The 16,507-nt window shown below is 37.4% G+C and overlaps 2 protein-coding genes and 1 non-coding gene across 3 annotated transcripts in view; 1 reads left to right on the top strand and 2 right to left on the bottom strand.

The window, feature by feature from the left end:
- Positions 1-16,334, bottom strand: part of LOC146002488 (brachyurin-like) — a 156,740-nt gene extending 140,406 nt beyond the window's left edge. Inside the window, exon 1 of the mRNA XM_083140368.1 lies at positions 16,256-16,334. The gene's annotated coding sequence lies outside the window, so the exon portion shown is untranslated. The remainder of the gene's footprint in view (positions 1-16,255) is intronic.
- TRNAT-UGU (transfer RNA threonine (anticodon UGU)) lies at positions 8,097-8,171 on the bottom strand. The gene has a single exon. It is a non-coding gene; the product is annotated as a tRNA-Thr (tRNA).
- The window catches only part of LOC146002489 (fatty acid synthase-like), a 77,150-nt gene continuing 73,567 nt past the window's right edge, over positions 12,925-16,507 (top strand). Inside the window, exon 1 of the mRNA XM_083140369.1 lies at positions 12,925-12,998. The gene's annotated coding sequence lies outside the window, so the exon portion shown is untranslated. The remainder of the gene's footprint in view (positions 12,999-16,507) is intronic.

A 16,507-nucleotide genomic window follows, 5' to 3' on the forward strand; every position in this document is an offset into this window, starting at 1 on the left:
ATCTGGACATGAATACAAATTATGAAGTTCTAAATTATGTAACCTTCTCCACTCACCTGCCTCCTTATCCATTTTAGGTCCAAAGATTTTCCTAAGGATCTTGTTTTCAAATAATCTCAATTTATGTTCCTCTTTCAATGTAAGGGACCACGTTTCACACCCATATAATACTACAGGCAAAATTACTGTTTTGTATATTTTAACTTTTAGTTTCTTAGATATTAAATGAGAAGACAAAAGTTTATGGAGAGATAAGTAACATGCATTTCCTGCATTAAGCCTACTTTTTATTTCCTCTTTAATATAATTTTCATTTGTTAATATTACTCCTAAGTATTTGAATTTGGAAACTGGTTCAAATGAGTTGTTATCAATAACTAGATTTTGATTATTACCTAACACTTGGTTTCGGCCTGTAAGTATATATTTAGTTTTCTCTTTGTTAACTTCCAAACCTATCTCTTTAGCAGTTTTGAAAAATATTTTAGCATTATTCTTAATTGTATTTATATCATCCCCTAATAAGTCTACATCATCTGCATATGCTAACAACTGAGTCACACCATTTAAGTTTAGTCCTTCGTTAGTTTCTTTTACCTTCCTAACAGCATATTCTAAGGCAAAATTAAAGAGCAATAGAGATAATACATCTCCTTGTTTTAACCCATCATGAATTGTAAATTTGTCAGACACATTAATACCCGGGGTGTAAGGGGGTGACCTTCCACGTAGGCGCCCAAAAGTCAACCTCACTTCCACGTAGTGCACCCTGGACTAAAGACTAACGAGGCTCTGGCGACTGGCACTATGGCCAGTATAATTTTGTGTGTGTTGTCCTTGTGTGTGCTGAGTGCCCGTTTACGGCCTCAGCTTTTAACAGAAGTCAGAACATTTTAACATTTTTAGTTATGCAACGCTGGAGTTGTTATTTGTAATGATAAGGGGCTGGCCCCCGTATAGTGTGACGGGAGCAAAATAGCCTAAGTGCTGACGCTCCCAAAATTTTAAATTCAGAATCAAATCAAAACATTAATACCCACACGAATTTTACTTTCGGTTTCACTGGTGCATATTTTTATCATACTAACAAGCTTCTTAGGTATTCCAAACTCTACTAATATATTATATAATTTATCTCTTTTGACCGAATCATATGCTTTTTTGAAATCAATGAATAGCTGATGGACATTTTGATTATATTCCCACTTTTTTTCAAGTGTCTGTCTGATGTGAAAAATGTGATCTGTAGTTGATCTGTTACGTTTAAATCCACATTGATAATCACCTATAATTTCATTAGCATATGGAGTTAGTCTTGTTAAAAGAATATTAGATAATATTTTATATGTTGTTGAGAGTAGAGAAATTCCACGGTAATTATTTGCAGTTCATTTTATCACCTTTTTTAAACACAGGAACAATTATGGATTCTTTCCACTGTTGAGGGATTTCTTCTTTATTCCATATTAAACAAATTAATTTATGAATTTGACATATTAATGAATTTCCACCATATTTAATTAACTCAGCTGGTATTAAATCAATGCCAGGTGCTTTGTTATTCTTTAGTCTTTTAATAGCATCTTTAACTTCAGTCAAGTTAGGTTCTGGAACTAAAGGTTCTGCTGTGTGTACTTCATTTACTTCTGATTTATCTCCTATATGAACATTTAAAAGGTCATTAAAGTAGTTCTTACATCTATTTAGAATATCGCTTGGGTCAGCTAGAAAATCACCGTCTTTATCTTTTATCAAGTTTACTTTAGGTTGCCACCCCTTTCTAAATTCATTTACACCTTTATATAAATCTCTGATATTTTTGTTTTTGCTGTTTGTTTCAATTTCGTTAATTTTGCTTTTCAAGTCATCTCTTTTTTTACTTCTAAGCGTGCGGTTAACTTCTCGCTTTATTCTATTATAATTGCTTAGATTTGTATCATCAGAGTTATTTAACCACCTAAGTCTAGCCTGATTTCTTATTTCTATTAGATCATGACATTCATTATCAAACCATGGCTTACTTTTTCTTGGTTTATGGTATCCTATACTTTCTTTAGCTGCTGATTCTATTGCATTACGTATGTGCTCCCAATTCTTATTTACGTCTGTTTCATTTATATTTTCATCATCATTTAAATCCTGCAAAACATCAAATCTATTTGACAGTTTAATTTGGTAATCTTTCTTAATTCTTTCATCAGCAAATTTTCCTGTATTAAATTTTATAACTTTTAGATTTTGTTGCTTATGATTCATCACTGCATTATTTATGATTTAATGTTATTAAAAGTAAAAATAAATTACTCAATTAAAATATATTATTATTATGATTGATAATTACATAAAGGAAATTAATTTGTTACTTTTATACATATCAGAGTGTAAAGCAGCTAACTAATTCCTTTACTAACCGGTTACAGATAAATTATGAAATAGTTGAAGTGGTTTTATTATGCGTAAGGTTTGATTAGTTTGTGCATTATGTTAATATAAATCAATTAGATTTCATAGTTATTGTTGTCTTGCATTCTTGTTTTACTTTTATTGTGCGTATTGATGTAGATTTGTTAATGAAAATGATCTGTTGAGAGAGAAAGCATTCAATACTCACAACCACACTAGTTTGTGTGTGTGTTTTCGATAATATTCTTAGTAAAGTATATTTGAAATTAAAAGTAATTACTTATCTTTTGTTTGTTATAACAAAAACTCTCCCACACGGAAATTTTTGGTGGGGGGGATTTTTGAAGCCAAGATTGTTGGTGGGGGAAATCCCCCTCGTCTCCCCCAGGATTTCGCACCCTGAAATGACTTTTTGTACTCCACATCATCGGAAAGCGTCGGTCTACACGTGAGTATGAAGAAAGATATAAAAAGCAGTACCTAGAGGAAGATAAAAAACCCTGAAATCAACGTAAGGTGTTAGAAGGAAATTAATTCCGACCCCCCCCCCCCCCCCACACACACACACACACGACTGCAGCTTACAATGCCACATTACCAATCAACGAAAAAAATTGAATGATGTTGGGAAAATCATCCCCTACATTCCAGACGACAAAAAACCCTTCTACGACTGGTCTACAACTTCTCACCACGATGAAGATCAGTCGGTGGATGAATGACTGTTTGTTGTTTGACTTGCCTCCAAATTTCCAAAATGTTGACATTATTTTGTATTATTTATTCCATTGTGCACTTTCATGTTGCAAACTACACGAGAATATATTTTATTTTCCATTGTACACTTTATTTCCGTTTTTCCCCAGCAAAAACTTCATACGTTTTAAGAAGGAAATAAATCCACCACCTTTTTTACGTTTATACAATTTCTGGTGACATGTACATTGTTTTTCACATACTCCTCTAAACCTACACAGGGATCTCCCGTTCCAGTACGAATTTTGTTGTTCTTGTACGCACACTCTCCCACTTATACAGTTTTTTCTTTTATTTCCCACAAATTTACTTTTTGGACTTATTCCCTTCTTAAATTTGCCGATTCAGTTGTCGACTTCAACACTGCCTTCCAGGTTTCAAGCGCGTAATTTCACCTCCTACTTGTTTGAGAGGATAAATAATGCATGTCTGCTCCTTGCCTGCTGTTAGGGCAATACTGTTACTTAACCTTGCCTAATGACATTAACTGATTAACGATGAATCCCACTGCCCACCTCAATATATGCGCTTCCTTCATTGTTCTCGATGGACATCATTGTCTGTATGAAAATGTCCACAGGGTCACTGCCAAGGCGACGGTTGAACGAACTGATCGCCCCCTCCCGCTTCCTTTGTGGAGGTTTTATAAAACCACTCGCGCCGGGTGAAGTGGTTAGTGACCGATGTTTGGTTGACGCTGCTACCATTGTCGCCTGAGACTTTATGGTGGTGTGTTCTGTGTCCGACGGAGGTTGTTGGTAGCATTGGCTTCAGGAACCGGTAAACATCGATCACTCAGAATCAAATTTCTAGAAAGGTAAGTCCTATTACTTCCTAGAATCGTAGAATCATCGGCAAACGCTGAATTGCTCATTTTCTTGCAGACGAGGGGGTGATTGATTGAATTACAAATTTTGAGTGCGTCGACACGGGTGGCCACTTTGCACCCTTCAATATATACGAGGAAGATCCTGTTAGCTAAGATTCTTACTTAAAATGTTAAAACAGGGGGTTTAAAAAGCAGGGTTGTTAACGGTCCAGTAACCCATAAATTCTAATGGGTTTAATTGGGTTTCGCTGTAGGACCGGAACCCTTTTTCTCCCACAATTTGAATTCGGTCCAAGTTGCGTTTTGTTTCATTGAAAAAAGGTTAATGGACCGTATTTAAATTGGTCCGGAAAAAGTTTCCTGGACCGAATTTAAATTCAGTCCGAAAAAAAGATCCAGCATCGTATTTAAATTGAGCCGGTAAAAAGGTTCCTGGACCGAATTGAAATACCTTACAGATAATAAGGTTCTTTGCGGTCCAGGACCCATTTATGCTTCCTGATTTTCTCTCCTGGACCGGAATTGAATTTATTTAAAATTCCTGGACCTTTAACCACCCTGGTAAAAAGCTCCTTTATTGATTGACTCATTTGCCTTATTTTACTTCGCTTTTTGTTCCACTTTTGGCTAATTTTCGATTGATTGGATTGGATTGATTTGTTGTTTTAAGTCCACTTTATGCACAGTAAGGCTAATCGGGACTGGACCTACAGTTTAAAGTGGGATCCGAACCACTATGTGCCTCCACCGGAAATCGAACCCGGGACCCCTTGATTACAAGGCGACGACGCTACCACTGTGCCATCGGGGAGGCCCGTGGCTAATTTTCGAAGATTAGGATGAGTGATGACATTGGGGAATCGACACTTGCAGACATCCATGCCTTGACTAGGATTCGAACCCGTTACCCCTGGCAAAAGACCCTCGAGAAAAGTTAAAAGTGGACGATTGTCTTGGGATCCGCATACAACAAACACAGCACATTCAAAAGTATAAACCAAAAGCTTCCTCACAGATAGTGGAAGAGACCAGCTGTTCGCTAAAAACTAAAAACACTTCATAAAATATTGTTGTTGTCGCCCAACAGGGATGGCAAACAGCTAGGAAAATTAAAAGTCTGCAGGGGGAATCCCCGAAAAATGCCTTCCTCCACCCGCATACATTCGGAGGTTGCGCTATTGTCCTGGTGGTGCCTTAAATTATACCGGAACGTCAGTGATGTGAAAAATTTACTGGATTCCCCCGTTTATCTTGGTTCTTTATCCTTTATTTGTAATTTCCATTTATTTACATGCTGGTACATTGGTTTACATATAAAAGTGTTAGTAGAGTTAAATTGTTACTGTGTTAGATTTATTAACTTTAAGATCTTAAAGTTAGAGAGAACAGGTTAGTAATCGGAAGGTTAATATTAGTGTATGAAATGGTATAAAAGAGTTATTAGTTTAGGGATTTGAAGTTGGCAAAGTTACTATTTGGGAGTAGTAGGAAGATTAAAAGCCTCTATTAGTTGTTATTTTTTATCTGTTAAAAGTTAATTACCATGAATTAGTCAAGGTCTAGTAAGAAGTGTGGAGATTAGTAAATACGACACGAATAGGGGGGACAAGATCGGCACATTCAACGAGAATGTCGAATACTTAAAACCACGGTTGATAAAATCATGATCTTTATTTTTAAAAAATCATTTTTGTTGATCTTTTTTATTTAAATCGATTTTTAATTTTTTAAAAAAACACGCTTAAAATTGCTTGTATGGTTTTTGGCACCATACAAATAGATATATATTTTTTTTAAATTATTTTTTTCTAGTAAACGGCCCTGTAAAATATATGAACAGTTTGATTAAACCAAATAAAAAATGTACGTAAATATACATTTTTCTGCTTCTGATGCTGTTCCTACAATGGAAATGTTTGTAGAGTGTGTTAACGAAACTATAATAATTTCAGTAACTGTTCTTCCAGTGAAAATAAAACGTTCTGGGTGTACTCTACAATTGTAACTTAAAATATTAACTTAAATATTTCTATAGTCTTTGTAGCTGAATTTTGGAGATTCTTTTAATGATAATTTGAAAAATATCAGCTACCATATTTACTTACAGTTTAAGGATAATTATGGTATTTTTGGTTTAACATGATTAGTATTTTGTATATTTTTCTACAGAAATTGTTTGTTATTTTTTTGCCTATAAAAATTACTGAATTTTAAATCAAAAGAAATGTGTGTTTACATGTCCTTTCGTATCAGCGTCACACCATCAGTACATATATTTCCTTTCCTTTCTTTTCCTTTCTTAGAGCTTAATAAACACCATTAAATGATTACAAGATTAATGTACTTTCACCAAAAGTGATTCTGATATCTACAAAATTCTTATGTACATTATTCTAAAGTGATTTAAATCAACCTGATTTAAGTCAATCCACCTTGCTTAAAACATTACAAAGCCAACACATTGGAGGGTCCAGCCTTTTCAGCAAGTGATCATGTAGCCTATTAGACGGCTGTGTCCAATACGCAGTCGAGTGAGAAGAACTTTTCGACGAAGGGGTGGAACTTGAAACCGATTATGTGATGAAGAGGTTGCCGAAGTGATAAGTAAAGATCTGAAAAAAAAATCCGAAACGCGATTTTCGCTTATAGCAAATATAATTTCTAAGATTATTAACGTATTACCAGTGCTATTTTTTATCCGGACCGTGCACAGCATACCCTTTTTGAGTATAAAGTATGTTATCTTATCTTACAGAGTTGACATTTTCAATGAAAACTTTCAGACAATGTTATTTCGAATTGAATCTATTTGATTGGTTGATTTGGTTTATTTTCCTTCGCTTTTCTGCCACTTTTGACTAAACTCAAAGATGATCAATGATGAAGAAGTTTGGATTAATACGCAGTAATTGATTTTTGTTTGAATGTCAATAATTTGATTTAATTTTTGAAAAATAAATTTTCGAAATGCGTAAGCTTTAGACAGTATATTACAATTATCCAGTCAGTCCTCGTAGGACAGGAACACATACCAGCCAATCAAATTGTTTCTGAAATCGTCCAACACTAGAACTGAAGTCCGCACGTAGGTAGTTCCGAGCCGACTCAAAACTACCACATAGAAAACACGAGACGTTGCTTACCACTGATGTCAACAATAGAAAGGTGCATGAAATTCGAAACCTTTCATTGCAGTTGAAATTAAAAGACTAAAGATCAAGCACGACTCACTTTCATATTTGCTAACATAAAACGTACAAGACTGCTCAGGCTCACTGCCATTATTAGTGTACTGAACCTTATTCTTAACAGTTTGTATGATCTGATATAGTGCGAACAGCACGCCTACCCCCTCCCACTTTCCAAACCGATTCTAAAGGCTTAAGAGGTGGTGTTTCATTTCAACACCCACAGGTAGGTAGAAAAACTGTACATAATAACCATAACTAAAAATCAATAACAAGTCAATCAAACGAAACGATCCCCTTCATTTTTGTGTGAACATATATAGAATTGGTAGCTAAACTATAAAGTTTTGCACCCCCCCCTCACCAATAGTTCCCATGACGCAGGCGCGTCATGAATCCCCCCCTGTGGGCACCCTTATTTACGGAAATTTTGTACTCATTCGGCTATTCGCGGTAATGACGATGATTAGGGTTGGATAAACACAAAGGAATAGCTATATCCAGCTGGATATCCTTATATCCAGTCTGGTATTCGAAAACTTTCAAATGAAGGGTCATTTTAGTAATTAACTACTCTTGCAGCCTTGCCGTGCACTGGGGTAGTACATAAATAGGCTATATAGTTCCACCCTCAAGAGACAAAAACTGGCAAGCAGGGGGTAGAATTCCCGTGCATCCCACTTTCAAATATCACCCTGTGTATGTAAGAAACAGATTCCAGAAGATTGTAAGTCAAGTACTCAAAACGTCAGCTCATTATTATTTTTTTTATTTATAGACGATTTAAATAGAAAGTTTTCAACTTGTACGCTTGCTCTTGTGGATTGGTTTGGTTTGATTTGCTGTTTTAAGTCCACTTTATGCACAGTAAGGCTAATCGGGACTGGACCTACAGTTTAAAGTGGGATCCGAACCACTTGTGCCTCCACCGGGTATCGAACCCGGGACCCCTTGATTACAAGACAATGACGCTACCACTGCGCCATGGGTGAGGCCCACTTGCTCTTGTGGACCTTTTTTGTTTTAATACAGTTACAAGCCACAAGAGCAACGAGCTTAGAGAATCACAAAAAGATGGCAGCACAGTAACTCCTGAAACTTTGAGGTGAGTTGACAAATCAGTGTGCTCCTTGGAGTGGAATAATTGAACAAAATATCGCACTGTATTTATTATTGCCTAATTATAAATGAACGAATAATCTCGGGATTTACCTGAGCTGGTAAAACGTACACAATTTTTTGCTGGAAAAACGTTGAAAAAAATTACCTAACTTCTCGACGTTGTTTGGGACACGAAAGTAGTATATAGAAGGCGATGATAGCAACAGTCGAAGGTCATAAATGCTAAGTAAGTTCTAGGTTTGAGTCGTGGGTAAGACATAAAAATTTATCCAATATCATCATCCTGAGGACTAACGTAGAGAACTATAAAGGGAAATAAAATAACCAGACAAAAAATAGGTAAAGTTCGATATAATATTTCAAGTACGTATATCAACATCTTCTCCAGCAGGTAGTTTTTTACTTTAATTCAAATAACTGACGACGGTGCACTATGAGAACAAGTTTTATCTCGGTAATGTTCTCGCCACTGCACTGGATTGTTTGTGGTCTGCTGGAAGACCTTGCCAACTATCACGTGAGTGCTTCCACCCATTGACAGGAGCGCTGGAGACAGCACGTGATCTGTTCTCTGCCAATCAGAGCTTGTTCGCTTCGAGAGGGAAATTTGAACTCTTGGTAGCCATTTTAACAGCGGAGGCCAGGAGAAAAGCAAGAATTTCAGATAACGCAAGGAAAATAATTTGCCTCCTAAGGGCTTGATGTTATTTGCTTGTCCTTTGGAGGCACTGGTTGCATTGTTTGTACCAAATATATGTATGGTAACAACAGCCCGCAGACGACAGAGCACTCAGTGGCGCGAACTGTACCAAGATAAGCCTTGCGATAGTTTCTACGTAGCATTCCATAACAGTCACGAGTTCTAAGAATATCTGACACATGTACAGGGTGTCCCAAATAAAAGTCCAAAGGATACCACCACTTTTGTTTGGGACATCCGGTATACCAGTAACAAAAATACCTAAGCGTAAATTTAAAAAATCGAAGAATATTTATTCTACTTGTGATTTTCAGTGGGTGGTGGAAGTAGCCGTAGGAAATAGAACAAAAAAGGTTTCGTGCATATGTGGGTACTTCCTTTCAGTGCATGCATTTGGTATTGCATCTTCCATTCCCCAAAACATGGATACTAATATACTAATTGATCATGTGGAGTTGAATTGAGTCTGTGTTTTAAGTCCACTTTATGCCCAGTAAGGTTAATCGGGACTGGACTTAGAGTTTAAAGTGGGATCCGAACCACTATGTGCCTCTACTGGGTATCGAACCCTGTACCCCTTGATTAATTGATCATGTAAATAGTAAATAGGTAAATATATCCACTAGCAGCTCATATACGAACTATGTATATCAATATTGAAAAAATGTAAAAATATGCACAATAAAATGAAATATAACAGTTCCCTTAGTATAATTAATATATCGACATATTAGATGTTTCGGTGACTAACTGCGTTTGGAATAAAATATGTAAATACATAAAAATATTCGGGGTTTATATTGTTGAACTATTTCGTCAACAATTGAGAACAAATTAATATGTTTTTGGATTAAATGGAATATTCAAAAGTGACAAACAGCATTTACTTGTTATCGTGCCCGTGTGCGTGCGTGTGTCCGAAGAGTCGCAGTTTCCAACCAGCTGTGCATTTACTTCTATGTCACTCCTATGGGCACTGCTACTAAAATGAAACCCGACTACAAGAGAGCATTGATTTATCCCCATGTTGCAAGGGAAAGCGATTTTTCAAGTTGATTAAGCTGGACAGGGTGTTTGGAAAAATAATAATTTTCAGATTCCCATGCATTCCTTATAGAGAGAAAAACGTAAAAACTTCAAGTTATAGATAATCAAATGGGAGTTTCGATTTTTCCGACAAATAAAATCTTCAACGTGTACTCTATCCGTTCATGTGTTTTTCTACGCCATCGGAAGTCTGGCATTCCCAAGAGCACAAGTAAAATAATACTCCCATAAGCGCAATGCTACGTTATCTCCTCCTACGATCATCCAGCGCATACACCTCTTTTACCCCAGCTCGCCGCGTGGGAAGGTGGGTGGGGAAGGAGCAATACTTGCGTCTCGTTGGACACAAACTATTCCTCCTGCACTATTCACGTGGTAGCCCTTTCATTCTGCAAGAAAAAGATTTCCTACAAAAGACAACGTTGCTTGCATAAAAAATTGGTAGTCTTAGGTCTATGCATAGTGTATATGTAGATTGATTTAGTTTATGTTACTTCGCTACTTATACGTTTCACAGATATAATGTCGAATTGGAAGGAAATTATAAATCCGATTTTATTTTAATTATTAAAATGCCAAACCAGTTGTTATTGTCAAACAAGTCTTCCAATGTCAATCAATAATATATCAGCATATGTAGATTTGACTCATTTTTAATTGCATGGCATAGTGAAATTTCAGAACATTTCTAAAAACGCCAGCAGATGGCACTAAGATGCTAATTCTATATATAGATAGAACGTAGCAAATAGAAGGACTCTTGACCATTAACTAAAGTACTTTTACCTGCAATTACAAGATTTCAAGAACCGAAAATAATGATTACGATAATGTCTGTATATTATGATCAAAATCTCTTCATGATTTAGAAATGCCACTCCACATCAATTCATTTAATTTAATATGTACATCAGTACAGACATCAACACCAGCCTTCGTCGTTGGATGTTACACCTGTCTCGCCTCGCGAAGTGGCAAATGAAACGCGGAAATTGAAAAACAACTCTGCTGCCGGCTTAGACGGGATACCGCCAGCTGCACTGAAGCATCTGTCCCGTAAGGGCTACGTCTTTTTGGCGAAGTTATTTGCAAACATCCTGAAGCTTGGTTACTTCCCACTTCAGTGGAAATAGGCAAAACTCATCGTACTACCAAAGCCTGGAAAGGATCCACAAAATGCCAGCAATTACCGTCCCATCAGTTTGCTTTCTCATCTTAGCAAGCTTTTTGAACGAGTTATGCAACGACGTCTTCATGAGATCATAGAAGCTAACCATCTGCTCCCAGATCATCAATTTGGTTTTCGCCGTTTCCATGGGACGAACGAACAACTTGTTCGCGTCGTTGACTATGTAGCGATTCGTCTTGATTGGAAGCGCCGAGCATTAGGATTATTTCTCGATGTACAAAAGGCGTTCGATCGAGTTTGGCATGCTGGACTCCTGTATAAACTGCGACGAATGAGGTTTCCACTCAGCTATAGAAAGGTCATAGCCAGCTTTCTGTCTACCCGAAGTTTCATTACGTCCATAAATGGGCAGAAATCGACGCCAAGACTGGTCCGTGCTGGGGTACCTCAAGGATCGGTGATTTCTCCGATACTTTACTCTTTGTATACTGCAGATGTTCCCACCCCAGATAAAGGGATAATTGCCACATACGCAGACGACACTGCACTATTCACTACCTGCAAACGTGTGCTTCAGTGTCAGAAACAGATGCAAACTTTCCTGCCGATCTTTGAACGTTGGTCTCAACGGTGGAAAATCAAGATAAATCCAGAAAAGAGTACTTCAGTCGTTTTTAGTCTATCCAATGCCAAAGAAGGGGCCAGCTTGCAACTATTTCAGCGAGATGTACCCAGCGCTGAACGAGTTAGATACTTGGGGGTGCTGATTGATAAACGCCTTACCTTCGGACCACACATCAATGCCCAGACTAAGAAGACCAAACAGAGGATAGGATATATATACCCAATGTTCCGGTCCATGGCACTCACACTCGAGACACGCCTGCATTTATATAAAATGATGGTGCGGCCGATATTACTATCCGCCAGTCCCGCCTGGCAGCATGCAGCGAAGACTCATTTAATTAAACTGCAAAGAGTCCAAAATCGAGCTGCCAGAGCAATTGGAAGGCATCCTCCTCTTACTCGCATAATCCAGATACACGAAGATCTGAATTTGGAGCTTCTTGATGTAGCACTACGACAAGCCAAACTATCCTTTTGGAATAAAATAAGAGGACACACAAATCCACTAATTAGCAAGCTGGGGTCGGAGAGGCCTCGTCATTTCCGCATTAAACTCCCGAGATTGGAGTAAATTTTTGATTGTTGTGTTATGGATGTGGTGATTGTAATTGTTTCATTCACTTTGGGAACACAATATTTTAAACTTCGAGCGACAGTTGCCGAAGCTTGTTCTTGTTATTATGTATATGAAGTTAATTGTTAAAGATGTTGTCTACAAAATATAACAGATTGGAGTCAAATATAAGCATGACACTCCATATCGATTATGATATATTACCGCACCGCACCGCACAACAACGCATTAATTTAGTCATCAGATTTTGATTTTATATAGCTATCTTTTGTTTCAGACTACAACATACAGGGCGATTAATATTTCTAGTCATCAGCTTTTGACATATATATCCTACAACATACAGGGCGGTTAATATTTCTAGTCATCAACTTTTAATTTATATTTATCCTTCTTTGTTTTAGACTACAACCTACAGGACGATCATTATCAAAACAAGAGACTTTAAGCTAACACCTTCAAGATGTCGGAGCAGCTCGACCACCTGAACATCGACCCGGAAGATGTCGTCATTTCCGGAATATCAGGACGCTACCCTGAATGTGATGACGTGTACGAATTCAGGGACAAGCTATTTGCAAAAGAGGATCTTGTTAACGACGAACCAAGGAGATGGAAACTAGGTATGTTGCATTTTATCTTTCACAAACTGAAGTTATGCAAATTTGAAACTTTGCAAGTTTTTCTCAGATTGCTTTTAAGGGGAAGAGAGAGAGTTTCACATCAGTTGTGCATTTATTTCACACTGCTACTAAAAAATCCCCGACAGGACAAGAGAGTATGAATTTCTCCGCATGTTGCAAGTGTAAGAGGTTTTTTAAATTCATTGTTAAGCTAGACACAATGTTTGAAAAATATGATGAATAAGTATTTACAGGATCCGATGTATTTATTCCTTATGGGAAATCGAAATGGGATATTCGATTTTTGCGACGACCAAGAAATTGTTCAACGTGTCCTTTTTCCGTCCATGTACTTTTCTACGCCATTGGATGTTTGATATTCCAGAGAGAACAAATACAATAATTATCCCGTAAAGCTAATGCATTTCTCCCTGCCTCCTACGGCCATCCTGGCAGTGTTGCCTAACCTGATTCGCATGAAAGAGCTAAATTTCACCTTAAATGGATCTACAGTTGACTTTCAAGAAGCTGGATTTAGGAAGGCTGGATTCAATGTCTCTTATGTAATTTGAGTTGTCAAAGGGGTGGGGGTGCTATTATTATCGTTAACTTTAAAGTGATGACTAGGACTAGGATTTTTATGACTTAGCATATTTTTTTTTTTGGTAAGGTTGATGTGTTCCCTAAATATATAGAAATTCATATTGTGAAGAAACTAATTGCATTGAGGTGCTTTTTAAGGGCATATTTTGGCATATTTGGCCATTTCTACGTGATAAAGCATATTTTGATGGATTTTCGGTCATATTCAGCATATTTTCGCTTTTTCAAGAAATATAGTCAGATTTTATTTTGCATATTTTGGTGATTTTTAGGTCATAAAAATCTTCGGCCTAGTAATGACAATTTATTCTGAGTTTTCACCGTCTAGATCTGGAGGCATCACCCATCTCAATAATCCACCAATGGTTGTATGAATTCGAATATAAAGGATTGCCGGATAACAATATTATGTCAATTTCACGTCAACACGGCGCTATAAAAAAGTAGCTGGGTAGATATGAGGGAGTGGGGCGATAAAATAATATCACGTCACGTACAAAATGTATACTCATGGAAAAAGTTAGTGTATGTGGGCCGGAGCCAGTGATGGCATCATAATGGGGCAGGGGATCGGGCGCCCCAGTTCACAACCAAACGAGTTGCTGTTTTAAGTCTAATCGGGACTGGACCTACAGTTTAAAGTGGGATCCGAACCACTTGTGCCTCCACCGGGTATCGAACCCGGGACCCCTTGATTACAATGCAATGACGCTACCACTGCGCCATGGGGGAGGCTCACAACCAAACGAGAACACGAAAGAGCCAGATCTGGCTTCAAAAGAGCTAAGTTGGCAACAGTGCTCCCAGCTGCTGCGGAGGGAAGAACCTCGGGGAGACCTTCCCTCATGCCCTTAACCCTAGCTTACGTGAGGGGGGCTGGTAGGCCCACCACCTCTTGTTTTTAGATTTTCAACTGAGAATATTTCGTCTAAGAAAAATAAAAATATATCACATTGTTGCCTCGAGTGTCCCCAATGTTTCTACATTACTTTTGTTCATAAATCATAGGTACGTAGGGAGCAAAATTCACGTGCTTTTTTGTGTGTGTTCCTACATGACACTCTCATGCTTGTAACTGCACACACACATATTAAAAAACAGTGTTTTAGTGATAAAAAATTGTGGCCCTCTGAAGCCAGTCCAGGTAAGTAAGAAGAACTTAACTTATTTTCAATCAAATGAACTGCAATTAAATCTACTAAAATTAGCTGTTATTCGAATATTTAGAAGAGTTCGTGCAAACTTGAAATTTTCAAAACACATGGAAACAAATGAAAGAATTCACACTGAGGAGTGGTTACTACACATCTGAGCCACTGCACTGCAACAAATATTGTTGCTGCCACTCTTATCACTCAAAATGGCCGAGATTGAGAATGTGTGGGACCCTACCGACAAATCCCCTAAATGTGTGTTCATGGCACATGCTCCATACACGGGGAACTTTATATTTCACCTTTATCTCGCATATTAATATTACCATTAATTCAATAATTGTTTTTCTATGGAGGTTTGGTAACATACTCACTTGTCATAAGAGATTATGGAAATGATCCCCGTTTAAACGAACAATGTATTCTCAGCTGTTTAGTTTTACCAAAACCTCGTTGTCTATAACGATTATATATATATATATATATATATATATATATATATATATATATATAGCCAAACAGCAAGAACACAATTAACGACAGTGAATTTCTACTATATACTTATACATAGACATCACTGGAATTTTTATCGGAAGGGGGAGGTTCAATTATCAAATGTTTTGGAGAATACAAAATGAAACAATATCGTATATCTCTGAATGCAACCCCTCCTTTTTCAACAAGGAATTACAGAAAAACTATTTTCAAAACTTAGAAATGGTTACATTATTACAAGTAACTGAAGGAGACAATAAAAATACCGGTACAAAAAAAATAAAATCCCATACAGACATCCCTTAGTCCTCCTCACTGGAATGGTCCACAGAATCTGCAGTGTCACTTAATGGAAGCTCGTGGTTCTGTTCAGTAAAGAAAATAAAAACTCCACTCATATACCGCGAAAGCAAGACGACCCCATACTTCTGGACACGAAATTGCGTGCAAAAAACCTCGTCTTGGATTCAGATATATACGTTAATTATAATGCCCTATTTTCGCATCAAAATTTAGTCCAAAAGGGTTAAGGGAAATTACAGGATCCGGTCAACAAATCTCCTTCTATGCGTTTTGTATAATGCATACTTTATACACACACACATGTATATAGTATATGTGTGTATGTATGTACGTATACACACATATGTACATACAGTGACACATACTGACCCACTTGTTCCTGGAGTGTTCTTTCAGACTTCTTTACTACCTGCCATCCATTTAAAAACTCTGTTCAATAGTCTTCCTTTTATTCCTGTGCTTCTGGCTGAAACAGAATTAACACGGATGCTAGAACTCTGTCACATCAACGTCAAGTTACCGAAGGCAAAAATGGTGTTATGTCGAATCAATTTGTCGAATAAAACTGTAGTCCACATTCCGGTATTATCAATACGGATTGATAAGATTGTATTTTTCGCAATAGAGGCAAAAAAAGCAAGACAATTAACAACAGGGGAGATGGAAAACGCAGAGAAATTTAACAGAAATAACGGTACTTACCGTATCCTGAAATGTCCCTGTGGTGCATCTTCAAGTGGTTCGGTTTTCGGCGGCGTCATTTTACTCGCGTGTTCGTCCCCACAAATTCACGCGCTGCCAGCCCGCCTGGTCGCTAAGTGAAGCGAACGCAGAGCACCGAAGCCAGCCACTCCAGGCGAATAGCACTTATCGCGCACTTAACAAGTTCTTCTCCAGCTGGAAGGCAAAGTACATGGACGAATTAGTCCAGTTTACCTACATTTGCACTTGCCT

The sequence above is a fragment of the Lepisma saccharinum genome, chromosome 18 (assembly GCF_977018435.1).
Source record: "Lepisma saccharinum chromosome 18, izLepSacc3.1, whole genome shotgun sequence".
NCBI lineage: Eukaryota > Metazoa > Arthropoda > Insecta > Zygentoma > Lepismatidae > Lepisma > Lepisma saccharinum.